We start from the raw sequence: 26,905 nt of genomic DNA on the forward strand, positions 1-26,905 counted from the left end.
GGAAATAAGTCACAGAGTTCAGGGATGACTCAGCAGGTCAGGCACCATCCCTGGAGAACATGGATAGGTGATGTTTTGGGTTTGAACCCTGTAAGTCAGAAGGATCCCAATGCAAAACGTCACCTATCCTCGTTCTCCAGAGATGCTGCATAACCCGCTGGGTTCCTCCAGCACTGTGTCTTTTTTGGTAAACCAGCATTTTCAGTTCCTTGTTTCTACAAAGTTCTACTATGTTCTCATAGGCTTTGCTGCTATCTACTATGTCTTAATGTGATCAACATTCAGAAGCATTCAAAATTGCTTGATTAATTTGTAATATTTTAAAATGTAATGAGAAATACTGGATTTGATCTATTTTTCATAAATTAGTTTAAAATAATAAAACAATTACAAATATTTAAGTAAATTTCAAACCATTTGAGTTGCTTCATACCCACCTCTGCTGTGGCATTCCATTCAAACAAATAGAATTCCTTTTCCTGCGCTAAGTGTAATCAGATGAGTGGAATCCACACAGTCATTGTTTGTAATATATTTTAACACCGGATATAAATCTGGGGGGAATTGCTAGCAAGTTTGCAGATGATGGAAGCATCGTGGTGCATTTGCTAGAGCTGCTGCTACACAGCACCAGAAACATAGTTTTGATCCTGACCTTGGCTGCCATCTGTGTTGAGTTTGCACATTCTCCATGTGATCGCCTGTGGTTCCTCCGGGTTCTCCTTTTATACACGTCTATAAGAACACCGCTCAGCCTCCTGTACACCAAGGAATAAAGTCCTAGCCTGCACAACCTCTCACTACAGCTGAGGTCCTGAAGTCCTGGCAACATACTCGTAAATCATCTCTGCACACCAAAACTGAACACAATGCTCCAAATACGGCCTCCCAACATCTTATACAATTGTAACATATCATCCCAACTTCTATACACAATACCCTGACTGATGAAGGCCAATTTACTAAAAGCCTTCTTAACCATCTGACATACCTGTGACACCAGTTTTATGGAAGTCATAGAGTCATAGGCATAGAGTCTGGAATGGGCCCTTCGGCCCAACTTGCCCACACTGGCCAACATGTCCCTGCTACACTAGTCCCACCTGCCTGTGTTTGGTCCATATCCCTCCAAACCTTTCCTATCCATGTACCTGTCCAGCTGTTTCTTAAATGTTATGATAGTCCCAGCCTCAACTACCTCCTTTGGCAGCTCATTTTATACACCCATTTGTATGTACCGCCATTTTTAGATTCCTTTGTTCAAAAACTCTCGCCAGAGCCTTGCCGTTTGCAATGGTCACTTCTTCAAAAAGCTCAATCCAATTTGTAAGACATTCCCACATACAAAACTCCGTGACTAAACCTAATTGGCCCTTAGCCATCCACATGCATACATATATTATTCCTTAGAATTAATAAAATATAGAAAAACAATATCCCACAGAACAAATAAATCTATTTTTATTTTTCGTATTTTATGTAAAGAGCTTAAATTACTAGAAATGAATTAAAAATAATAAAGTAAAATACAAAACAATGATCCAATCATTCACTTCTTTTTTCAATCTATTTAAATGAATATATTTGTGCTATATGTCAGTCATGCCAGGTAAAAGCACATTGGACTCAAGTTTGTTTGTTTACGACCTCTGGACTCAATGCTGAAAAAGAGGTCAGGTGTGTTGATATTTGACCTTTAACTCATCTCTGTTGCTTTAGAACCACTGGCAGAAAGTAGGCATATTGATCTGCAGTAATCACTCTTTACTAACAACTTCTGAGCAATGACAATATTAAAAATGTACATAATAAATAAATAAACATAGGAAGCATGGTATGTCACTAATGATTCTTACCAACACCATACAAAGCATCCTATTGGGATGGCAACTGCTTTGCCCAAGACCACCAGATATTGCAGAGAATTGTGGAAGCAGCCCAGTCCATCACATAAACCAGCCTCCCCCCCTACCCCCACCAATCTACACTTTACACTGCCTCAATAAAGTAGCCAATATAGTCAAGGACCACTTGTCATTCCCTCTCCCATCAGGAAGAAAACACAGATTCAGGAACAGCTTCTTCCCTGCTGTTATCAGGCTACTGAATGGACATCTCATAAACTAAGAGTGCAAGTCCCGCTCTCCCAACCTCATTGTAACCTTGCTACTTTAAAAAAAATCTGCATTTGCTCAACAGCTGTAACACGATACTTTGGAATTGTGTTTTTTTTTTCTTTGCACTACTTATTGTACTTGTCTATGGCTTGACTGTATTCGTGTATGGTAATAATATGACTGGATAGTATATAAACTAATTTTTTCACTATTTCTCAGTACACATAACAATAACAAACCAATAATAATAATAATATACACAAGATGTAAAAACACCCAATGCCTGTTTGTGTCCACAGTACAATTGTTCTGGGAAATTGTGCAAGTTTATTCTATGAATGACAATAGACAATAGGCGCAGGAGTAGGCCATTCGGCCCTTCCAGCCAGCACCGCCTTTCAATGTCAACATGGCTGATCATCCACAATTAGTAACCCGTTCCTGCCTTCATCCCTTATCCCCCGACTCTGCTATCTTTAAGAGCCCTAGCTAGATCTCTCTTGAAAGTTTCCAGAGAACCAGCCTCAACCGCCCTCTAAGGCAGAGAATTCCACAGACTCACAACTCTCTGTGTGAAAAAGTGTTTCCTCATCTCCATTCTAAATGGCTTACCCCTTATTCTTAAACTGTGGCCCCTGGTTCTGGACTCCCCCAAAATCAGGAACATGTTTTCTGCCTCTAGGGTGCCCACACCCTTAATAATCTTATATGTTTCAATAAGATCCCCTTTCATCCTTCTAAATTCCAGAGTATACAAGCCCAGCCGCTCCATTCTCTCAACATATGACAGCCCTGCCATCCCGGGAATTAACCTTGTGAACCTACTCTGCACTCCCTCAATAGCATGAATGTCCTTACTCAAATTTGGGGACCAAAACAGCACACAATACTCCAGGTGTGGTCTCACTAGGGTCTTGTACAACTGCAGAAGGACCTCTTTGGTCCTATACTCAACTCCTCTTGTTATGAAGGCCAACATGCTATTCTCTTTCTTCACTGCCTGCTGAACCTGCATGCTTACTTTCATTGACCGATGAGCAAGGACCCCCAGATCCCATTGTACCTCCCCTTTTCCCAATTTGACACCATTTAGATAATAATCTTCCTTCCTGTTTTTGCTACCAAAGTGGATAAACTCACATTTATCCACATTAAACTGCATCTGCCCACTCACCCAACCTGTCCAAGTCACACTTCATTCTCATAGCATCCTCCTCACAGTTCACACTGCCACCCAGCTTTGTGTCATCTGCAAATTTGCTAATGTTACTTGTAATCCCTTCAACTAAATCATTAATATATATTGTAAATTTAGTGTTTAGCGAAATGATCGCCCAGTCTATGTTTGGTCTCGCCAATGTATAAGAGTCCACAAGTTGAACAACGTATACAGTAGATGAGGTTGGAGGAGGTGCATGTGATCTGCTGCCTAACCTGAAAGAACTGTCGGGGTCCCTCAACAGTCGAGGGAGGTATCAGCCATGTATCTACCCACTCACCCAACCTGTCCGTCACCCTGCAATCTCATGGCATCCTTCTCACAGATCACACTGTCACCCAGCTTTGTATCATCTGCAAATTTGCTAACATTACTTGTAATCCCTTCATCTAAACCCCTTCACATAAATTGGAATGAGTCTTCAAATCCAATTTATCTTACCTACATTAAAGTAAAAGTCTTGTTAACAGGGCTCTCAATGACTTACTGAAATCCATGCAAGCAACATCTAGTGACTCACCTCTATCCACCAAAGTGATAACCACTTAAAGTGAATTTGTCATATTGAGCTATCTCAGAATCCATCCTTTGATTAACCTATTCAGACATTCTGTCAAAGTCAATGGTTAGCAATCAAACCCTTGATCAGGTTATGATTTGAGAGCTTATTTTGGGCTTCAAAAAGTTAATTTGGAACTAACCTGTTAGCAGGAGATGGAGGTAAAATGTTGATTTTAAGCAGATTTTAAAATATTGATTGTAAATAAAACGTATTATCAGCTTCCATGAAGAGATCATTATTCAGGTTTGGTCTCTGCATTATTAGAAATTATTGTGGCCTTTTATTTCGCCTTCTAATTTAATATTAAATTCTTTGATTTCAATCATTTTCAAAGGCTGTGGAGAGGATTCTCTTGCTACTCATTGACTTCTACAGAGTGCCTGAATTGGATTATCAAACCTTGGGATATCACTTCATTTCAACATCCTGAAATTTATAATCTTTTTTGTTCGTAATTTTGAGTTTCCAGCTTGCCTTCTTAAAATCTTTCTTCAATCCTGGTTAAGTTACCAATATTCAGAGGGCCCGGTGTAATAGAGTGCAAACTAAAGTCGTCAAAGTAAATGAACAGTGGAGGACAGAATGAAAAGGAAAATATTGAATTGTACAGCCATTTCTGAGAAATGAAGAAAAAGGGCGATTCATAATTTAGTTTGGTTTAGAGATACAGTGCAGAAACAGGCCCAATGGCCCACTGAGTCCGCACTGACCAGCGATCCCCGTATACTAACACTATCCTACACACACTAGGGACAATTTACAATTATACCGTTAATTAAACTTCAAACCAGTACGTCTTTGGAGTGTTTGAGGAAACCAGAGATCCCAGGGTCTCTGGTACCAAGGCAGCAACTCTACCGCTGCACCACCATGCCACCAATACTTGATTGTAACATCCTGTTTCAATTTCTTTTCTTTTTTGCTTCCATCTGAAGGTGCCCATTTGTAAGTAATAGTTACCCTGAAATATCTATTCTGTTTCTCTCCCCACAGATGCTGCCCGAATTTGTGCAGCATTTTCCAGTTTCGTTCTGGATTTCCAACATCTTCAGTATTTTGCTTCCACGGCGCGGTTGAAGAAAGACATCAAGTTTTATCAGGTCCACTTGGGTAGTTTCACAGTTAAATAAGAGTACAAAATACTCTTCTGCTTTTGCAATAGTTACTAAGTTGGTACCACAGTCAAAGATACTAATCACTGCGCAAACCTCACCGCTGATAGCTATCTGCACAAACGGAGCCAGCATCCAGCTGAGAGGCGAAAGTCATGATGTTCCATAAAAGAACGGCAAGGTTTAAAATAGATCGTAATGAATAGGACAACGTGGAGAGAGCAATTGGTTCCAGAGCCCAACCTGTAAAACCTGAAGGGACAAATCAAGTCAGAGGCAACAATAGTCTCCTGTGTTAGAGTGTGACCAGGTTGCCATACATTTACTCCCTAATTCCAAAGTGCTCCAGCTTCTGATCAGTCTTTCCATAGACTTTATTGTTACATGTGACAAGTCACAGTGAAATTCTTTCGCTTGCATACCCAAGGTATGCAAATAGTCGCCCATAAACGGTGCTTACAAATATCCATCCCCCCCCCCCCCCCCCCCCCCCCCCCCCCCCCCCCCCCCCACCCCTTGCAGACATTGGGCTTTGCCTATGGAACTGATGTGCTGCAATGCTGAGAAATATACTCTGCACTATGTATCTTTCCCTCTGCTCTACCTAATGTACATGAATTTTACTTGATTGTATATATGTATAGTATAATAATATCTGATCTGATTGGTTAGACATGCAAAACAAAGCTCCTCTCTGTACCTCGGTACACGTGACAATAAACCAAAACAACATTGTATGATATATAATTTCAAAAATAGTGCTAAATTTAAAGTGATAGCTATTAAGTGATAGCGATTGAAAGCTATAGGTTGCAAGTATAAAATGCAAAGGATACAGAGTTGAAAATAACTTAAACCGAGTAAGATTTTACTTTAAGATGTCAGTCCTGCACTAATTTCAAAACCACTGTGCCATAGATCAGCTGAAGTTGATGAGTTAAAAGAAAATATATCTATACAGGTGCACAACCTTTTATCCGAAAGCCTTGGGACCAGACACTTGTCGGATTTCGGACATTTTCGGATTTCAGAATGGAAGATTTTTAGCGTAGATTAGGTAGGTAGCGCGGGCGGCTTGAAAAGTCTGGAGCAGCTGCCTCCTCCCCGGAGACCGGGAGAATCATTGCATAAATGTTAGTCAGTTAGTTTGGAGGGATTTTATGTGGTGGTGGTGGTGGTGGTGTGGGGTGAAGGGGGAAACTTTAATTCTTAGTCCCCTACCTACCTGGTCGGCGACTCCCAACCTCGCGGAGCTGGGGGCTCCGTCCGGCCGCGGGCGGCGCCGGTTGTAGCTCCGACCCCGGCAACTTTACCCCTGGCTGCGAGGCGCTCCAAATCCAGCGCGGCCCGTGGCCGGACATCCCAGCTCCGAGAATGTCGGGAGTTGGCGGCATCGCAGCGCTGGGATACCAGCGGGGAGTGAGCAATGCCTTACCGGGTCGCCGTGCGGCAAGCTCCGGAGCGCTGTGGCCACCTTCTTCCAACATTCGCGGAGCGTCGCTGGATTTGGAGCCGCGGAGCTGGGGGCTCCGTCCGACCGCGGGCGGTGCCGGTTGGAGCTCCGACCCCGGCAACTCTACCCCTGGCTGCGCGGCTCCAAATCCAGCGACGCTCCGCGATGTTGTGTGTCGGCGGCCACAGTGCTCCGGAGCTTGCCGCACGGCGACCCGGTAAGGCATTGCCCGCTCCCCGCTGGTATCCCAGCGCTGCGATGCCGCCGACTCCCGACATTCGCGGAGCTGGGGCGTACGGCCGCGGGCCGCGCTGGATTTGGAGCGCCTCGCAGCCAGGGGTAGAGTTGCCGGGGTCGGAGCTACAACTGGCGCCGCCCGCAGCCCCACTGGCCACAGCGCTGTGGAGCTTACTGCACGGCGACCCGGTAAGGCATTGACCGCTCCCCGCCTCTCCGACCAGGTAGGGGACTAAGAATTAAAGTTTACCCCTTCACCCCCCCTTCACATAAAAGCCCTCCAAACTAACTGACTAACATTTAAGCAATGATTTACAGATGTTTAAGCGTCTCCCGGTCTCCCGGTCTCCAGGGAGGAGGCAGCCACTACAGTAGTACAGACCTGGGTTGACCGTGGGTCGTTTTGGGTCAGGTTTGGCGCCAAACGCGAGCTTTGGTGCGCAGACGACATCTGGAAAAAATGGCCGGTTTTCGGAGCTTTTCGGTTTCTGGAACACCGGATAAAAGGTTGTGCACCTGTATTACTAAAAGTCTGTTCTTGACCAGGTTTGGCCACCTGTGCTGCGATTTCCGAGAGAACGCCGCCACCTATGGCCGTCATTTTTGGCCACCTCGCTCAGAGCCCCCCTCTGCCGCATGTGTGTCGAGGATTTTTCCAGTCGATGAAAAAAATGACAGAGATATTAATGATTTTACAAAATTCCCCATTCTCTCTGCTGCCCCTGCTGGCGGCAGGGGGGGGGGGGGTGGACTATAAAACCAGGAAGTGGTGTGCCTCAATTAGGCTGCAAGCTGGAGGAAGGCAGAGGGTCATGTTTCTCTGGGCTGTGAATAACACTGCACACATGGCCACACAACTGTGAGTAAGTACCCCTAATGTGGTTTGAAAATGAAAATATGTTTAAAGTAATAAAGCACTGCCTGCAAATGGTTGTTTGGGTTGAAATAAAAAAGGCACTCTCCCCCCCCCCCCCCCCCCCCCCCCCCCCCCCCCCCCTCCTCTCTCCACCCCCCCCCCCCCCCCCCCCCCCCCCCCTCCCCCTCCCCCCCCCCCCCCCCCCCTTCTCTTACCCCCCCCCCTCTTCCCCCCCCCTCCTCCCCCCCCTCTCCTCTCCCCCCTCTCCTACCCCCCTCTCCCCCTCCTCTCCTCTCTTTTTCTCCCCCCCCATCCCCCCCCATCCCCCTCCCCACCGTCCCTCCCCTAACCCCCCCTCCCCTAACCCCCCTCCCCCACCTCCCGTCCACAGACCCCTACCCACTTCCCTCCACCCCCCTGCTCCCCACCTCTCCCCCTCCCCTCACTCCCCTCTCAGCACACCTCCTCACTCACCCCCCCCTCTCCCCTCCTCCCCCCCCCCCCCCCCTCCTCCCCCCCCTCTTCTCCCCCCTCTCTTTATCCCACTCCTCCCCTCCATCCCCTCCTTTACCGTCCCTCCCCTAAAAACCCCCTCCCCTCCACACACACCCCTACCCCCTTCCCTCCACCCTCCCTGCTCCCCACCTCTCCCCCTCCCCTCACCTCTCCCCCACCCCCTCACCTCTCTCCCCCCCTCCACCCCCACGTTTCCCCTCTCACCCACCCTCCCTCTTCTACTCCTCGCCACCCCCTCTCCCTCTTGTCCCTCTCTGTGTGTCTCTGCCCCTTCTCTCTCTGCCCTCACTCTCTACCCCCCCCCTCCACTCCCCCCCCCAGATGTGACTGCAAGTTGGGGGCTATGCATCAGTAGATAGGGTGGTTATGGGGTAAAAGGAGCAAATTAATAATATTAATATAATATCAAGGGGGGTAATTAGCATGAGTGCGGGGGGGTGGGGGGATAGTTAGTGCGTGTGATGCTGCATGCCACCCCCCCCCCCCCCCAACCGCACGTTGGGGGAACAGACCCAATGGGTCTGCACTTGGTCTAGTATATATAATATATATATAAATTGTCTTGCAAAGGCTACTTGCATTCTCCTCCACTCCGTGTCTTACTTAAAAAAAGTCTGACATGAATGCGAGAGGCGTGTGAGGCGGTGCCACGTTGCCAAATCCAGGTTTATTTTAACATCATAGGGACAGGAAGGCTGCTGGGTCATAGACCATGCTCAACGGCAGATGTGTATGTTTTCTTGAAACAATCAATGTCACCTATTTGTTCCCCAGCCTACTCACAATGCACAGCGACACTGACATACTGCAGGCAGATGCTTTTGGAGGAAAACATTCAAAATTGCCCGTGGTAGAAGACACAATGCTGAAGCAAAACAGTCTCGGCCAGATAATAAATTGTATATTATGACACTGATCAGATTACTAAAACATATGCACGTTGATCTGAACAGGACCCGTGGCCATGGCTACGTTTATCATATGTAAGACAAGGATCAAAGTACAACTCAGTAATGCAACAAATGTTTCAAATCATTTCTATAAAAATTGCTATAAAATGAGACAGGAGCAGAAAGTAAACATTCTGATCTCGAATGTTTGTTTTTTGGTGCTGTGGAGGTTGTTTGCTTTGGACTGCACATCAGTGGGGAAAACAACAGGAAGGAAGCAGTGTTTAAGAGGGAACTGCAGATGCTGGAGAATCGAAGGTTACACAGAAAAGCTGGAGAAACTCAGCGGGTGCAGCAGCATCTATGGAGCGAAGGAAATAGGCAACGTTTCGGGCCGAAACCCTTCTTCAGACTGATCGGGGGTGGGGGTAGGTGGGGACAAGAAAGGGAAAAGGAGGAGTAGCCAGAAGGCTGGAGGGTGGGAGGAGACAGCAGGGGAGCTGAGGAAGGGGAGGAGACAGCAAGGACTAACAAAATTGGGAGAATTTGATGTTCATGCCCCGGGAGTGCAGACTCCCCAAACGGAATATGAGGTGCTGTTCCTCCAATTTCCGGTGCTGCTCGCTGTGGCCATGGAGGAGACCCAGGACAGAGAGGTCGGAGGCGGAGTGGGAGGGGGAGTTGAAGTGCTGAGCCACCGGGAGGTCAGCTTGGTTATTGCGGACCGAGCGGAGGTGTTCGGCGAAACGATCGCCCAACCTCCGCTTGGTCTCACCGATATAGATCTGCTGACATCTAGAGCAGCGGACGCTGAACAGGACGCTGAACAGGAAGGAAGCAGTGCCTGCTCTGAAGAGTTACTCAAGTCAGGAAATCATTGTACGAGGAAACATGGGCTTAACTGTGCATCCAGTCACTCTGTAGATCTGCTCATCTCATAAATACCCAGTCAAAAGGGCAGCACAATGGTGCAACGGTAAGAGTTGCTGCCTTAAGGGCCTGTCCCACTTGGCCAACCTAATCCATGAGTTTAGAAGACCCTAGACGAGTTAAAAAAATTGTCAAGGTCGTGTTGACTCGCCGAAGTAAAAGACCTCCTACAACCTCCTACGTCTATGTCTACAACCTCCTACGACTATGTCTACATCCTCAGTTTTCCACACCTAAGACCCACTACAACTAGCTAGGAGTGGAAAATTATCACATGATAAAATGATGTCATGTTTGCATTTTTTTTCTCAGGCCAGTTACCGACCTCGACTACCCACGACTACCATCACGGCCTACTACGACCTACCTACGAGTAAACAGTATACATTTTTTCCATGCTGACCTTTTTTTTTTTACTCGTGGACTTTTTTTATCAGGCTGGAAAAAAAGCCACAACCTACTTGAGGCCACAAGTATGCGGAGACCACTCACTAGCATGAAAAAGAGTTACGAAGACCTCCTATGACCTCGTGGCGACCATGCAGAGCGTACGAGTCAAGGGCAAACTCGGCAGAGGTCGCCAATTAGGTTGAGAAAGTGGGACAGGTGCTTTACATAGAAATTAGGTGCAGGAGTAGGCCATTCGGCCCTTCGAGCCTGCACCACCATTCAATATGATCATGGCTGATCATCCAACTCAGTATCCCATCCCTGCCTTCTCTCCATACCACCTGATCCCTTTAGCCACAAGGGCCACATCTAACTCCCTCTTAAATATAACCAATGAACTGGCCTCAACTACCTTCTGTGGCAGAGAATTCCACAGATTCACCACTCTCTGTGTAAATAATTATTCTCTCATCTCGGTCTTAAAATACTTCCCTCGTATCCTTAAACTGTGACCCCTAGTTCTGGACTTCGCTAACATCGGGAATAATCTTCCTGCATCTAGCCTGTCCAACCCCTTAAGAATTTTGTAAGTTTCTATAAGTTCCCCCCTCAATCTTCTAAATTCTAGCGTGTACAAACCGAGTCTATCCAGTCTTACAGACCCAGAGGCCTGTGTTCGATCCCGATTACAGGTGCAGTCTGTACGGAATTTGTACATTCTCTTTGTAACCGCATGGGTTTTCTCCGAGTGCACTGGTTTCCTCCCACACTCCAAAGATGTACAGGTTTGTAGATTAATTGACCGATTAAAATTGTAAAATTGTCCCTTGCATATAGAATAGTGCCAGTGTATAGGGAATCACTGGTCGGCATGGACGTGGTGGGCTGCAGGGCCATTTTCCGCACTTTATCTCTAAAGTCGCAAGTAAAGTCAAAACAACCACACTTAGATGCAAAGAACTGCAGATGCCGAAATTTTACACAGAACACAGAGTAGAAAAGCTGGAGTAACTCAGAGGGATAGGCAGCATTTCTGGGGAGAAGGAATGGGTGACGTTTTGGGTCGAGACTCTTATTCGGAATGGTTAGGGATAAGGTAAACGAGGGATATAGACGGTGATGTAGAAATCTAAAGAACAATGAATGAAAGATATGCAAAAAAGAAAAGATGATAAAGGAAACAGGCCATTGTTAGCTGTTTGTTAGATGAAAATGAGCAGTTAGTGCGACTTGGATGGGGGAGGGATTGAGAGAGAGTGAGGAATACTGGGGCTACCTGAAGTTAGAGAAATCAATATTCATACCGCTGGGCAATATTCATATCACTGGCCCAAGCAAAATTTGAGATGCATTTCAAAATTCCAAGTTGTGTTTAGCCTCCCTCTGATTATGGAGGAGACTGAGGACGGAAAGGTCTGTGTGGAAATGGGAAGGAGTATTAAAGTGTTTAGCAACCGGGAGATCAGGTAGGTTCAGGAGGACTGAGCGAAGGTGACAATAGACAATAGGTGCAGGAGTAGGCCATACGGCCCTTCAAGCCAGCACTGCCATTCAATGTGATTGTGGCTGATCATCCACAATCAGTACTCCGTTCCTGCCTTATCCTCACATCCCCTGACTCTGCAATCTTTAAGAGGTCTATCTGGATCTCTCTTGAAAGTTTCCAGGGAACCGGCCTCCACCGCCCTCAGAGGCAGAGAATTCCACAGACTCACAACTCTCTGTGTGAAAAGGTGTTTCCTCATCTTCGTTCTAAATGACTTGCCCCTTATTCTTAAAATGTGGCCCCCGGTTCTGGACTCCCCCAACATCGGGAACATGTTTCCTGCCTCTAGCTTGTCCAAACCTTTAATAATCTTATATGTTTCAATAAGATCTCCTCTCATCCATCTAAACTCCAGAGTGTACAATCCCAGCCGCTCCATTCTCTCAGCATATGACAGTCTCGCCATCCCGGGAATTAACCTTGTAAACCTACGCTGCACTCCCTCAATAGCAATTGCAGAATTGCAGTATCTTTGCTCCAATACTCAACTCTTATTGTTATGAAGGCCAACATGCCTTCTTCACTGCCTGCTGTACCTGCATGCTTACTTGATTGATGAACAAGGACCCCCAGATCCCGTTGTACTTCCCCTTTTCCCAACTTGACACCATTTAGATAATAATCATCCTTCCTGTTTATGCTACCAAAGTGGATAACCTCACATTTATCCACATTAAACTGCATCTGCCACGCATCTGCCCACTCACCCAACCTGTCCAAGTCACCCTGCATTCTCATAGCATCCTTCTCACAGTTCACACTGCCACCCAGTTTTGTGTCATCTGCAAATTTGCTAATGTTACTTGTAATCCCTTCAACTAAATCATTAATATATATTGTAAATTTAGTGTTTAGCGAAATGATCGCCCAGTCTATGTTTGGTCTTGCCGATGTATAAGAGTCCACAAGTTGAACAACGTATACAGTAGATGAGGTTGGAGGAGGTGCATGTGATCTGCTGCCTAACCTGAAAGAACTGTCGGGGTCCCTGAACAGAGTCGAGGGAGGAGGTATAGGTTCAGGTGTTGCATCTTCTGCGGTTGCAGTGGAAAGTACCTCGGGAGGGGGTGGTTTGAGTGGAAAGGGATGAGTTAACCAGGGAGTTGCGGAGGGAACGGCCTCTGCGGAAGGAGGAGAGGTGTAGAGATGGGAAAGTGTGGCTAAATTGAGGATTATGTGTTGTATGCGCCGGCTGATGAGGTGAAAGATAAGGACTTGGAGGACTATGTCTGTTGTGACTAGGGGAGGGGGAGCAAGGGCAGAGCTGCGGGGTACTGAGGAGACACGATTTAGGACCTCATCCATGATGGACGAGGGAACCCCGTTCCCTAAAGAATGAGAACATCTTGGATGTCCTGGTATGGAACACCTCATCTTGGGCGCAGATGTGGCATAGCCGGAGGAATTGGGAGTAGGGGATATAGTGTTTGAAGGAAGCAGGGTGGGAAGATGTGTAGTCGAGATAGTTGTGGGAGTCAGTGGTTTTGTAATAGACATGTCGATAGTCTATTTCCAGTGATGGAGACTGTGAAATCATTAAAGGGGAGGGAGATATCGCTGATGGTCCAAGTACATTTGAGTGCAGGATGAAAATTGGTGGTGAAGTTCCTACATTGTGAGAGTGAGGCTAAACGCAAATTGGAGAAAAAGCATCTCATATTTCGCTTGGGCAGCTTACAGCTCAGTGGTATGATTATTGATTTCTCTAACTTCAGGTAGCCCCGGTATTCCCTCTCTCTCTATCCATCCCCCACATATGTTGACACTAGCTTCTCGTTTTTAACCTGCTATAAAACCAGCTAATACTGGCCTGATTCCTTCATCATCGTTATTCTTTCGCATATCTTTCATTCATTGTACTTTATCTTTCTATACCATCGCCTATATCTCTAGTTTCCCTTATCCTTAACCAGTCTGACAAAGGGTCTCAACCCAAAATGTCCCCCATTCCTTCTCTCCATTGATGCTGCCTGTCCCGCTGAGTTACTGAGCTTTTTTACTCGGTTTAAACCAGCATCTGCAGTTTTTGAACACCGACTCCAGTAATTTTGTGATCTCTATGGATTTGACATTTTGGGTCTCAAACCGAAGCATCTTCCTCAGTTCCTGAGTTTACATTTTAAAACAACACAGAGTGCTGGAGTAATGTGCATTGAAAATGAGTGGGTCAGAGCAGGATCCCTATAAGCTGGAAATAGCATGGATTAAAAGATGGGACTGCGGGGGTGATGCGCCGTTGTTTGGGTCTGCAATCCGAAATGGCACCTCTTTTATTTTCCATTTTTAGTCCTCTATATTGGAAGTCTTGCTGCCCGAAACTGCTGAGTTTCTCCTACTTTCGGTGCTCTTCCAAAAACAACGACACTCCTCTCTGTGCGGCCTACCGTGGAGCTTTAGCAGTGCCGGGACTGCGGGTGCATGATGCTGGGACAGCACCAACAATGAGTTGGCCTTCGGGCTTCCAGAGCAATGACATCCATGCCCTATAAGCTGGGCACTGGAATAGCTGGGGATTACCAGAGGTCCGGCCTACTCAAAGAAATTGGACATTGCAGATCAAGCTCTCCAGGCCGCCAGACAGCAGTTGCATGCACAGCTTCCTCACTGAAAATATCCTTGGCTGAGGAGGCCACATTGGAACGGGGTGGACTATGAGGGGGAGAAAACCTAACTTCCCTCACATTCTGCACGTTTTCTTGTTGATTTCTATAGTGTACTGTTCTTCTTTTTTCAGTCTCTCCCAGATTGGAGGCCAATCTCAGCCCTTTGACAGCTGAAAAGTGCTATATAAATGCTCTTCAGTGCTCTTCACCTATCTCTGATACCCACCACTTATTGCAGATCAAGCTCTCCCAGGCAGCACAGCACCCTTTCTCTCTTCCTAAACCACACCAGCACCAGTGGCTTAGTCTTCCCAGAGGGACCCATGACAGCTAGCTCTTCAGTGCTCTCACCTATCTCTGATCACCCACCACTTATCCCCTCCACAGCACTCTCTCTGACCACACCAGGTGGCTTAGTTCAGGACACTAGAGGTCTCCCAGGAAACCATGGGAGAATCTTCTAATGTGGCCAAATATCAGCAAATTGTGATCTCCCAGCTGAGTCTGGACCTCCTGGCATAAGTCCTGGGCTTCACTCTGTCAATTACTGTGGTAGATGTTGCGCAAAAAACAGCCGGCAATAGACAAGTTCACATGCAGGAGTCTTCCACATCTTGAAACGATAGTAGAACCCAACTCCAATTAATTAATTTAACCTCATTTCAAAACCAAAAACCTTTCCATGCAATTGACTTTCCTTAATTGCTTTGTTTCAATTAGCTATGTATTTATCTCGCCAGTTCCCTCAAGGCATTACTCCACAACAGCTGGAAATTGCAAAATAAAAACAAATGGTGTTGGAAATATTCATCCAGGTCAGATATCATCCATGGGAATGAAAGAGAGAGTTAACACTTCAGGTTGATGAGCTTCCGTCAATTAACACAACTACTCTTCAAGTGCCCGAGATCAATTAGACTCTTCTTAACTTAGTTATCACATCTGAACCAAGATAAATTTCTGACCACAATTCCACCCACCCCGTCTATCCATAGATGCTGCCTGTCCCAATGAGTTACTCCAGCATTTCGTGTCTATCTTCGATGCAATCTAGCCTCTGCAGTTTCTTCCTACCCATCTGCAATACAGTAGAGTTTATTTAGTTTATTTGTTTGGTTTATTGGTGAAAAGCCTTTTGCTGCATGCTATCCAGGCAAAGACTATACATGATTACAATCAAGCCATCTACTGTGAATGGATAAAGGGCACAATATTTAGTGCAAGATAAAGTCCACTTAAAGATACTTCAAAGGTGTCCATTAAGGTAGATGCAAGAGCAGGATCGCTGATTCAAGTTCCACGAGTTTGTAGATGAGTTTGGTTTTAATAATTGTATTGAGAGCAGAGCTATACTCTATGAATAGGAGTCTCCAAAACTCCACTCTCTTTGTCCTACCAAGCCCTGTTCAACCATCATCCACATAACTCACTGACATATTGATTACTCCTTAACCCAGATATCAATTTAAAGATTCTCCTTTTCAACTTTCTCCACACCCTTCTCGAACCCCGATACATTATCCAGCTCTGCAACCTGCTGAGATAGTTGTGCTCTTCCAGTTTTGGCCAAATTTAATCCCACTATCAAGGCCATGTGTACTCTTAGAGGGCCTGCTACCTCTCAGGGCACATCACCAGGGTCTGGAAATTTAGCAAGACACACCGTCTGGTAATCCTAGCTGGCAGGTTCAAGTGAGCAAGATTCAGCCCAACATTTTTTCTAAAAAAAAAATTATTGTGACCATTTCCAAATCAGATGGAAAGTTAAAAAAGATTATTATTATTATGAAGGTACACAAAAAATCTGGAGAAACTGTGGGGAATCTGAAATAAAACAAGAAAATGCCAGAAACACTCATCAGGTCATGCAACCTCTGAGGAGAGAGAAATGGGTTAACATTTCAGGAATAACAAAATGTTTCCAGCATTTTCTGCTATTATTTCTGGTGGAAAAAAAACGTACCTTGTACGACAGTTCTGACAAGACTGAACCTCCTTTATAACAAACAAATGAAGGCAATATTGGTCCTTGCAAGAATTAAAATGAAAAATATTCTGCAAGACCTTTCAGTGTAATTCTGGTTTGTAAAAACTCAACATTGGAACTTTATAGAGTCTCACTTTTGAGCAGAGAAGATTATGGAAATTTATTTTCTCCAGACTATGTGTCTTTATTCTTCCTGCCTCACAAACTGTTACTGACTTTTATGTTTCTCTTTGAATAGTTTCCCTATCTTTGGTATTACACCAAATAGCAATAATTACCACCAACAGGGATCTTCTATCCATTAAAACCTTTGAACAAGTATATACACACCCAAATATATACACCGTTTCATGGGTTGAAATTTAAACCCGTGTGAACTCAGCAGACCTCTTCTGCTCCACTGAGACTAACTGTGTAACAGATCAAGCAATCCACACCCTAAATAATGTTTTGGATTTGCTTTAACGTTAACAAGTAGCTGTGCTGCCGCAACTTCCATCACCCACTACGATTTTACTTCTTGGAAGGGATTTCATGCCACATGTGTGTGGTCCCAGTCCTGGAACAATGGAAACATGGATTAGCTTTCCACATGTCGGTGCTTGTCAGCTGCAAGAACTGGGACCACTTTCATCTCTTCTTCCTTTGGATTGTTGAGCCTGCAAGTTCCGATCATCGCACATACGTGGAAGGCAGATGTTATTTTTGTTGCCTCTTTCTACCATCTCTCCTTCCTTAACCTCTGCTTCTCGCTCCCTTGCTGCCTTCCTCGAACAGTCCCATTGCCTTTATTTTTAAATGTCTTGTCTGACGAACTCCTACTCCCCTCAGCGGTGCCTTTGTACTTCTGTTCTCTGCATTCAGTCGTCTCGGCAGCTGTTCTGCCCAGGGAGTTCCATTTTCCTTTAAGGTTTTCAACGTTTTCATATTTTACTTTTCTGCTGCCTCTCGAGTAGCACGCGCTTAGAGTCGGACTCGTATAGCTCGGCAACATGCCCTTCAGCCCAACTGAGATGCTGCATCTAAGCTAGTCCCATTCATCAGGAGAAATTTACAGGGATTTCAAATAAAGGAATGATAGCACAAGCACTATGGGTGGCACGGTGGCGCAACGGTAGAGTTGCTGCCTTACAGAGCTGGAGACCTGGGTTTGATGCTGACCTCGGGTGCTATCTGTATGGAGTTTGTATGTTCTCCCTGTGAACACATGGGTTTTCCCCGGGTATTCTGGTTTCCACGCACGCTCCAAAGACGTAGGTTAATTGGCTTTGGTAAAGATTGTAAATTGTCCCTAGTGTGGAGGATAGGGCAAGTGTACGGGGATCACTGGTCAACATGGACCCGGTGGGCTGAAGGGCCTGTTTCCACACTGTATCTCTCAACTAAACACTAGAAAGTCTTTCTCACAGCAATATCTCCATTTCTTCATATCTCTCAAATGAAAAATCCAAATAAACACCCACACATGTTAAAACTGTAACATCAGAAACACATTCATTCTAGTTTGGCAATCAATTGTGGTTCTTTGGAGGGGAGAGTGGGTGAAGGGGGTGGGTGCCCTGGGGGAGACTGTCTGCTCTACAGCACACACAAGTTTCCTGGCTCCAGCCACAGTAGAACAATCCCAGTTAAGAGTAATTCAAATCAGAAACTGCACTGAAATCATACAACATAATTTTAAACATGTGGCATAAATCTACACATAAAGATTTTAAATAACATGGGATGACAGCACGAAATATAATAACTTGATGTAGAGGTCTGGAGAGGGCAAATTGAAACGCTGTTTAATAAATATGGGGATATAAATGTATTAATGGATATGACATGCGGATGATCATTCACAATTCTCTCTCTCGACTCTATCCAGTTACATCCGAGTGTTTGTGTAACCAGCACATTCTGTGATACATCCCACAGTCTTACCTTGTGAAGAAAGCTTTCATGGGATTCACAGCAGGCACAGAGCAGTCATATTCACCTGTACTTAAGAACACAAACTGGAGCAGGAAAAGGCCAGGAAGACCATCGGACGCTGCATCATTCAATGTCATCATGACTGACTTGATCATGGCCTCAGCTCCACCCTTCTGTCACTCCCATAAACCGTGCCTCCCTGATGCACCAAAGATCTGTCTGCCTCAGGTTTGAATATTTCAATGACCCCACCTCTGCAACTCTGGGCAGAGAATTCCAAAGATGTACAAGCCTCAGAGCAGAAATTCCTGCTTATCGTGGTTTTAAATAGCAAGCCCTTATTCTGAAAGTTCAAATCTTTCCAAGACCAATACTACATGCACACTGCAGGTATAGAGTCTATAGTTGTATTAAAACTTATCTCCTTTTCTTACATTGTCCTTGTAGTATAGGAGTAAAGAGGTTCTTCTGCAGTTGTATAGGGCTCTGGTGAGACCACATCTGGAATATTGTGTACAGTTTTGGTCTCCTAATTTGAGGAAGGACATCCTTGTGATTGAGGCAGTGCAGCGTAGGTTCACGAGATTGATCCCTGGGATGGCGGGACTGTCATATGAGGAAAGATTGAAAATACTAGGCTTGTATTCACTGGGGTTTAGAAGGATGAGGGGGTTCTTATAGAAACATATAAAATTATAAAAGGACTGGACAAGCTAGATGCAGGAAAAATGTTCCCAATGTTGGGCGTGTCCAGAACCAGGGGCCACAGTCTTAGAATAAAGGGGAGGTCATTTAACACTGAGGTGAGAAAAAACTTTTTCACCCAGAGAGTTGTGAATTTATGGAATTCCCTGCCACAGATGGCAGTGGAGGCCAAATCACTGGATGGATTTAAGAGAGAATTAGATAGAGCTCTAGGGACTAGTGGAGTCAAGGGATATGGGGAGAAGGCAGGCACGGGTTATTGATAGGGGACGATCAGCCATGATCACAATGAATGGTGGTGCTGGCTCGAAGGGCCGAATGGCCTCCTCCTGCACCTATTTCCTATGTTTCTATCTATGTTTCTATGCGGTGAAGGCCCACATTCCATTACTTGATGTATCTCTACACCAATTTGCTGCGTTTCAAGACATCCAGATCCCTCTGTATTCCCCATTTTACATGCTTCGGAGAACAAATTCCCACATCATGGTTTTAAATAGCAAGCCCTTATTCTGAAAGTACGTCCCCTAATTCTAGAAGCACAATAAAGGGCAAACATCTCCTCAACATCCAGTGGATCAAATCATTACTGAATCTTATAACCTATCAAAAAGATTATAGAAACTTACAAAATTCTTAAGGGGTTGGACAGGCTAGATGCAGGTAGATTGTTCCCGATGTTGGGGAAGTCCAGGACAAGGGGCCACAGCTTAAGGATAAGGGGGAAATCCTTTAAAACCGAGATGAGAAGAACTTTTTTCACACAGAGAGTGGTGAATCTCTGGAACTCTCTGCCACAGAGGGTAGTTGAGGCCAGTTCATTGGCTATATTTAAGAGGGAGTTAGATGTGGCCCTTCTGGCTAAGGGGATCAGGGGGTATGGCGAGAAGGCAGGTACGGGATACTGAGTTGGATGATCAGCCATGATCATATTGGATGGCGGTGCAGGCTCGAAGGGCCGAATGGCCTACTCCTGCACCTAATTTCTATGTTTCTATGTTTCTATTATCTCTAATTTTCCCAATTTCTAGCAAATACGGGTCCAACTTTTCTTAACAAAACAATTCTCATCACTGGCATCAATCCCGTGAATCTTCTCCAATCTGCCTCCAGTTCAAATCCTTAAGAGACCAAAACTGCATGCATACTTCAGGTATGGAGTCTCCAGTTGTAGTAAAACCTCTTTCCCTTTTTCTCCATTGTCCTTCCAGTGAAGGCCAACATTCCAGTACTTGCGTGTACCTCCCTGCCAACTTGAGGTGTTTCATGTGCTCTGTATTCTCCTTTTTTTTAAATTTTTTTTTTTTTTTTATTCTTCCTACCAAAGAGGATGTGCTCCCAACATTCCTCTCTCAATCATTAATATAGATAGAGTCACAGAGTCAGAGTCCTGCAGGAGGGTGGAGCCGAGGCCATGATGAAATCAGTCATGACATTGAAATAAGCCCTTTGGCCCAACTTTATTCATGTTGATTTAGATGCACCATCTAAGCTAGCGCCATTTGCATGTGTTTGACCCACATCCTTTCTAAACCCATCCTGTTCTTGTGATTGTCGAAGGTATGGAGTAATTGACTTCTACCACAGAGAGATAATGAATGGTTGAGGTCCAAGTACCAACAGGCTACTCAGCTATGCGATGCCATCATGAAAATAAAGCAGTTATCTCCTCTGTAATTTCTGTTCAATACACAGTAATACATTACCTCTAAGCAATGAGTGGTATCATGTACATTGGCCTTTATGTGGTGCCATACTGAATCCAACAGGAAATCCAATACACTACAGGCCCGTCCCACTTAGGCGTCATTTGCATGTCACGTAGGTGGCGCGTGAAGATTTTGTGAATCCCAAAATCTTGGGGAGCTGCACGCGACTGCGCGTCGCTGCCTGCGTCACCACGCGGCATGCGCGCGTCGTGCATCGTGACGCGTAAATGATGTCACGTAAATGGCGCCCAAGTGGGACAGGCCCTTACATCTACCAGTTCTTCCTTATCTTCTCTGCTCGTTACAAACTTACAGTACATTAATAGGCTCATTAAACATAACCTGTCATGAAACTACTTTGATTCTGCTTGATTTTATCATGAGTTTATTTTAAATACACCTTCTACAACTTCCTATAACTGGATTCCAGCATTTTTCCAATGACTGAAGTTAGATTAACTGCATTTCATCTTCTCCTTTCGTGCATAGCAAGAGTGCATTTGTGGTATTCCAAGCATTTAAGAACCTCCTAGACAAAGGGAAATTCTGGAAGAATTTCTGGAAGATTACAACCAATGCATCGATTGTCTCGGCCACCACATCATTTAACACATAATTAGATCCAGATAGCATCTCGGGAGAATGTGGATAGGCAACATTTTGGGTCAGGATCCTTCTTCAGACGGAGTGTAGTAGTGGGGAGAATGCTTGAATAAAGGAGGGGAAATGAGGGCAAGTGATAGATGCATATAGGTGATGGTTTAAATTGGCAGACAAAGCCCAGAGATGGAAAGAAGACTAAAGGCTGTGAATACAGAGAGAAGGTGTGAAATGTGAAGCCAGAGGAAGGGACAGAGGAGGAAGGGAAAGGGAAAGGGTCAAGGGCTGTTGATGGTTTGCTACCTAAATTGTTGAATGCAATGTTCAATGTTGTGAGCTACGCATGCATAATATGAGGCACTTTTCCTCCAGTTTTCATATGGCATCCAAAAGGCTGCTTTTAGTATCTATGGCAATCAGGACTGCCACCTCCATCCTAATTTTCAGTACAATCTTCTTCTTCTTCTTGTGAATGAAACGCAAACCAAAGGAATAATTAGATCTCAAGCCGGGTGTTGAGCAGCCAGGTTGTTGTCTCTGCGTCAATGTCTGCCAGGCCCTGAGCTTCATTTGGTGGGTGGTAGAGCGGCAGAGATGGAAATGGGTTTTTGGAACTAGGAGTACGCTAAGGTCCGTGAGGTTGAGGGATTGAGACATTTTTTTTTATGTGCGGTCATACCCATGTAACAGTACAAGAATGCATAACTTGTTTATTGTGGATTTATAATACAGTTTATTGTGTATTATGTCATAGCTGCTTTCTTGCATCTCTCTCTCTCTCTCTTTCTCTCTCTCTCTGTTGGCTGCAGCCATCATCTGCTTCGGTGAGGGAAGCAGGTCGGTGATTGGTCACAACGCCCCTCGGAGATTGTGTCTGATTGGCCGCCGAGTGACCAGCGCATTATGTGATTGGACACAATGCCTTTGGAGACGAGGAGGAGACCGATTTGTTGATTGGACAGGAATTTTAAGGGAAGCTGGTCCATGATTGGATGCAACCCCCTTAGAGACAGCGGTTGATTGGCCGCCAAATAATCGGGCACAAAAAAATTGACAAACAGGAAAACAATTAAATCGGAATTCCAATTTAAATCGGAAGAATATCATGCCTGATCTGCAACAAAGACTAGTATCCGATCTAGTATCTTTGATCTGCAGTTCCTTCCTATTGAAGAAGAACCCTGGCCCAAAACAACTCCTAATTCATTCCCTCCACAGATGCCGCCTAGCCCGCTGAGTTCCTCCAGCACTGTGTTTTTAATTTCACTCTGAATGTTTTATTCAGAGTTTAACTCGATGTCTTGGGTGAGGAGGGTCTTGGGTGAGGAGGGTTGCCTGGTTCGCAGTGAATCGACCTTGGCGGAAACTAGCCTGTTCGTGGGGTAGTTGAGGGTCTATGATGGAGTTGATACCCCCGTGGATCAGCCTCTTGAGGAGTTTGTATGGGATGCAGAGGAGCAAGATGGGCCGGTAGCTTTTAAGATCATCCTTTGGCTTGTTCGGCTTCGGGAGAGTGATGACTGTTGCACGACCCCAGATGTTTGGTATTTTGCACTTTTCCATGGAGGTCGACAGGTACTGTCGGATCCAGTTTGTAGCAGCATTTCCAGAATGTAGTAGACACTCCGGGTGTATGCCGTCAGATCCGGGGGCCTTTCCTGCCTTCAACATCTTGAGTGCTGTGGCCATTTCCTTGGGGGTGAAAGCCATTGTCCGTATCCACTCTGTCAGTTTTCCATGACTGAGCCACCTCTTTGCTCACTTCGCGTGAGAAATCACGGTCAGAGTTTGTGAATCGCCCATTCTTCACTAGTTGAGATGCGATTGCATTGCCGGTCACAGGGCGTTTGCCGGGTTTAGATGTAGTTCTGCCGGTCAGGTGGTTGACTGTGTGCCACGCTGTACGACTCTAGTGGGTGAAGTCAATCGATTCAATCGTCCCTATCCAGCTTTCTTGTCATTCAAGCATGTGAGCAATGTAGTGGCAGTGGTTTCAGAATCCTCTTTGGTGAAAGCAGCAGTATGATCTTCGTATAGCAGTATGATCTTGACATTCATCATCTCAACATGCAATGTAATCCCTCTGGTAGCCACGGGGGATGGTTTCCTTGCCTGCACTGATAAGCATGTTGCAGTAGACTTGGTAGGAAGAGTCCAGGTTAGTACTGTCTGGGGGAGGAAGGCCTGAGGCAGCTGTTGCCAATGCTGAAAATCCGACACAAAAATAGAAAATGAAGGAAACACTCAGCAGGTCAGGAAGCATGTGTGGAAAGAGAAAAAGAATGAGAGTAAAAATGGTTGTAACAAAGAGTTATTAACCTAAAATATTAACTTGGTTTCCTTTTCCAATGATGCTGCGAGATCTGTGGAATATTTATATTTTCTTTTGGAAAAATCCAAATCGCCTATTTTTATTTTTCATCACATTTGATAATGTTGCCTGCTAACAAATACTAAAGCCATAGTGCTCCCATGCAAGTTTTGCCTGAAGCTGTACCAGCAATGATGTTGCATAAATGGTTGAGCTGCTGTGGGAAAGCTGTGGATAATGGTGCAGGAGAAATTTACTGGGGGAGTGATGTTGGCTGTCATGATCACTCAGTGAAGGAATCATCTTGGGGGTAAACCTTGTCCCATCTACACTAGTCCCACCTGCCTGTGTTTGACCCATATCCCTCAAAATCTGTCCTATCCAGGTACCGGTCTCATTGTTTCATAACGTTGAGATAGTCCCTGCCTCAACTACTTCCTCCAGCAGCTCGTTCCATACACCTACCGCCCTTTGTGTGAAAAAATCTCTAAAAGATCATCCCCTCATCCTCCTGCGCTCCAGGGAATAGTCCCAGCCTACTCAACCTCTCCCTCTAGATAAAGTTGTAAAGGCAATTGGAGTTTGAGGGACTGTGTGTGACTGGGTGGGAGAGCTTTCTGCAATATAGTCTGGCAGAAACAACTGACAGGAGGGTCTGAGCACATTAGGCAAAGGGATAGAAACAAAGTCAAAGGCTTAAAAGCCAAGAGTCAAGAGTATTTTATTGTCATATGTCTCAGATAGAACAATGAAATTATCACTTGTTGCAGCACAACACAACATGCAAATATAGTATGATATGACAAATGAGAGAGAAAAAGGAAAAGCTCAGTGTGTATACATACACATACTCACAAAATACCTATATATATACACACACATACTCAAAAAACGAACAGATCAGTGCAACAATAATAATAATCCATTGTAGTTATGAAAATAGACTATTATGAGGTTGTAGTGTTTGGCTGATGGCTGCAGGGAAGAAGCTGTTTCTGAACCTGGACGTTACAGTTTTCAGGCTCCTGTACTTTCTTCCTGATGGCAGTGATGAAATGATGGACATGATGGTGTGGGTCTCTGATGATGCTGGCTGCCTTTTTGAGGCAGGCACTCCGATAAACCCCATCGATGGTGGGGAGGTCAGAGCTGCTGATCGACTGGGCAGTGTTGGAAGATGATGGGTGTCTAATTCTCCAGGAGTGACTGAACACACCTTAAGTAAAGTCAATGCTAGCTTCAGCCCACCGAATAAAGTGTTTTTCATTGATGGAATACAGATCCTCAAACTTGCTTGGATGCTGCATTGTGTGCAAATCTGATAAAAGTCAATCACATAACACGCAAAATATTGCACTGCAATAACATTTCTATCTTTCGTGCATTGAAAAACGTTTGTTGATGAGATGAGTAATTTATTTTAAAATGTGCCATTACAGTCATCTGTCAGTAGGTTATCAGTAAATATAGATATTAAAAAAGAGTTAGCTTCAATGTATTTCCGCAAAAGGGTCCAAGTAACAGTATTATGTAAATCAATCTAGCCGCGCTGAATGGGGAAACTCTTTTCATTTTAATCTATTTTTGACATTTCCTGTAAATGATCTAAAACTGGCATGGCTGATTGCAGGAATTCAAGGAGATTGAATGAAAGAAGAATGCATGAATAAAATAAACTATTTAGTTGAAATATTTAGGAGTTTGTGTGGGAGATATCATTTGCTTATAGAGGACTTTAACTCTCAAAGCAACAAAAGCATGTTTCTTTGTCAACCTTATCCAATAAGTAAAAGTATGCCGCATTCATCTTCAAGGCCAGGAAACAATTTCTATTCACCAACAAGAAAAATTAGCAACTCCAAAATTAAACATGTAAGAAGGAACTGCAGATGCTAGTTTACACTGAAGATGGACACAAAATGCTGGAGTAATTCCACGTTTCAGACAGCATCACTGGATTGAAGGAATGGGTGAAGTTTCGGATCGAGACCGTTCTTCTGAAAGCCCACTCCTTCTGTCCAGAGATGCTGCTTGTCCCGCTGAATTACTCCAGCATTTTGTGCCCAAAATTAAACAGACAGCTCTTGTTCTGCTACACTTAATGTGGTGAACAATTATCGATAACAGTTCACAAATTCATACATTGCATTTGCACACTGTAGTTTTCAATACACCTTGATATTTTGCTGCTAATTATGTGATCTCAGCTTCATAGCAACATAGAAACATAGAAATTAGGTGCAGGAGTAGGCCATTCGGCCCTTCGAGCCTGCACCGCCATTCAATATGATCATGGCTGATCATCCAACTCAGTATCCCGTACCTGCCTTCTCTCCATACCCCCTGATCCCCTTAGCCACAAGGGCCACATCTAACTCCCTCTTAAATATAGCCAATGAACTGGCCTCAACTACCCTCTGTGGCAGAGAGTTCCAGAGCTTCACCACTCTCTACGTGAAAAAAGTTCTTCTCATCTCGGTTTTAAAGGATTTCCCCTTTATCCTTAAGCTGTGACCCCTTGTCCTGGACTTCCCTAACATCGGGAACAATCTTCCTGCATCTAGCCTGTCCAACCCCTTAAGAATTTTGTAAGTTTCTATAAGATCCCCTCTCAATCTTCTAAATTCTAGAGAGTATAAACCAAGAGAGAGAGGAAGAGGGAAGCGTGGATTGGAAAGGTCTCCCTTTTCCACTGCCATGTGGGCACAGCCTCTTTGCCCTCAGTGCCCCCTCCACCCTTGCACAGTCCGATCTCAATCCCGGTGATAATGTCCTTCCTCAGATTTGGAGACCAAAACTGTACGCAATACTCCAGGTGTGGTCTCACCAAGACCCTGTACAACTGCAGTAGAACCTTTCTGCTCCTATACTCAAATCCTTTTGCAATGAAAGCTAACATACCATTCGCTTTGCAATGAAAGCTAACATACTATTCAGTGAGATAAGTAGGAATGCTCCAAAAGAAGACTTCCAATTAACTTGATATTCCGTTATGTTTTTTTGTTAGAAACCTGCAGCTTCCTCTTATCCAAGATGCACTGACCCAAAACATACTGAAGGTATCGAGTGCGAGAGATTTATCTCTGGGGTTAATATAAAACAATCAACAGATGTATAAAATGGATTTATCTCTGGGGTTGAAATAAAAACATCAACATTAAAGGCCAAGATGGATTGGTGAATGAAAGAAAAGAGCTGGAAGAGATATGGAAGAAGCTGTGACACTGTGGCACAGCTGGCAAAGG

At 44.8% G+C, this 26,905-nt stretch overlaps 1 protein-coding gene across 4 annotated transcripts in view; it reads right to left on the reverse strand.

Moving 5' to 3' along the window:
• The window catches only part of arhgap24 (Rho GTPase activating protein 24), a 467,578-nt gene that overhangs the window by 380,283 nt on the left and 60,390 nt on the right, over positions 1-26,905 (reverse strand). The window contains exon 1 of one of the 4 annotated variants that reach the window (XM_055640068.1): positions 18,345-18,650. The exons of the other annotated variants lie outside the window; for them this stretch is intronic. The gene's annotated coding sequence lies outside the window, so the exon portion shown is untranslated. Of the gene's footprint in view, positions 1-18,344; positions 18,651-26,905 lie in introns of those variants that run through there. 4 annotated transcript variants of the gene reach the window in all.

The sequence above is a fragment of the Leucoraja erinacea genome, chromosome 1 (genome assembly GCF_028641065.1).
Source record: "Leucoraja erinacea ecotype New England chromosome 1, Leri_hhj_1, whole genome shotgun sequence".
Classification (NCBI taxonomy): domain Eukaryota; kingdom Metazoa; phylum Chordata; class Chondrichthyes; order Rajiformes; family Rajidae; genus Leucoraja; species Leucoraja erinaceus.